The following is a 1963-nucleotide window of genomic DNA, read 5'->3' as shown; positions in this document are numbered from 1 at the left end:
ATTTAATCCATGTAACACAATTGTATTTCAACTGTTTTTTAACATTTCAAAATAAATGACGTTTCTATATATATATATGATCTATGATATTTATGTTAAATACACTTAAAAGACCACTGAAAACAATGTCCATTTTTTTAAAACTTATTGTGCAGGTTAAGTATAAGGAACATTATAGTATCACAATTATTGTGTCTGACCTATGAATTGTATATTGAAGTCATTATACATTATACATGCATATATGTCCTTCTCTTGGAGTCAGTCACAGCTAATTTCCTATTGGTTCTTCATAACTAATGAACAATGAAAAGAAATCAAGGGATATTGTATTTATTACATTACAACAATATATCTTTGTTCACTTGGATATGAATATTTTAAACTATAAAATTTTTAATGTCTGCGTTATCAATCATGTTTTGCCCAGGAAGACACTTCACAAAAATACTCAAACTTTGCTAGTGAATACATAAAAAGATGTTAAAGAGTAAATGTGTATCCAATGAACTCAAATGTATTTTATTTACTGTAGATTGGCTTAAAATGATATGATATGAAGAACTTTGTAATAAAAAAATTAGAACAGTGTGCTACAATGTAACTTCCTTTTTCTAAACGGCAATTACAAAAGATAACATAATTGTTTTATAAGAAAAAGTACTAGGTAATTTTTATGTTTTTTTTTTGTTTGTTTTTCTTTAAATAAATATTCTTTAGACAGTAGTATAGGGATATTTAGGTTGATACAAAAAGATGCCAAATTAAATTAGCAACATATATTTTGTTATTGTTGTTATGGATGATAAGTTGATTCAATAATCAGTTATTGACTATTTTGCAGTTTTTGATATTTTGTTTTTAGGAATAAATTAGATTTTGTATCACTTGATTTGGACATACTGCACTAACTTGTAGTTCCTGTATACCACCGGGTATATAATTTTAATTATCTAGAATCATTATTTACAGAGATATTTGCGTTTAAATAATATGCAAAGTATTAATATTTAGTATATTAGTATTTAATTATTTGTCACGAATTGCAATTGAAAGGTCTTGGTTCAAATTCAATGATTTATTTAATTATGAAAAATTTTCAGCAATGGCTCGAATCCCTATTAAATCCGTTGTAGCAAAAATAATGCCAACCAAAGTAAACTAGAATGAGAAAAAAATGTTTAAAGAAGAAAAAACATCAATCAATCCATGATTGAAACTCAATGTACAAAACAAATGAATAAATCGTTTGGATTGAATTTTTTCGAGATTTTATGTACCTGGTCAAGTTTTGATAAACACTCCTCTAACCTGAGGTTGTCTCCGAGTCTATAATTATCAAGATATGTTTGGTATTGTCTTGTAGATAATTAAATAATATTGCAACATGAATCATCATTAAATATATCATATTTTTTCTGGAAAAGTGTATTTGAACCAAATGCAACGTATTTTAGCCGAATGCTATGGCTTATATATAATATAAATGTACAAACACAAAAAAAAATATTATTCATATTTCAATATAATTTTATTCTATACGATAATAAAATATTATTGATACAAAAACGGAATAGTACATAGAAATCCAATCATATAAACCAAATATTATTTATATACAATATTTAGAAAATTAGATTTTCAAAATTGCTAACTCTGCAGTATGACAAAACTCCTGTTTGAATCATTTTTCTTTTAATATTTAAGTTTGATTTGTAAAAGTTTTCTTCTATCTATTTTATATTATCTATTTTTTCTCTTGAATTCTCAGTAATGTATATTTTACTTTTCGATTTGTATAAACATACTTTTCTATAAAACTGTAATATTCTTAGAATGAAAAGTTAGGAGAAAATGTATAATATATAAAATCATATAGTAAAATAATGTTACATCTAACATACTTTTTTATAGTTAAATTTAATTAATGCACGAAAAATACATTATAAATTGAGTTTTGATT

This window comes from Lepeophtheirus salmonis, chromosome 9 (assembly GCF_016086655.4).
Source record: "Lepeophtheirus salmonis chromosome 9, UVic_Lsal_1.4, whole genome shotgun sequence".
In the NCBI taxonomy this organism is placed as follows: Eukaryota; Metazoa; Arthropoda; class Copepoda; order Siphonostomatoida; family Caligidae; genus Lepeophtheirus; species Lepeophtheirus salmonis.
The sequence above is the reverse complement of the archived record's forward strand: the minus strand, read 5'-3'. Positions refer to the sequence as shown.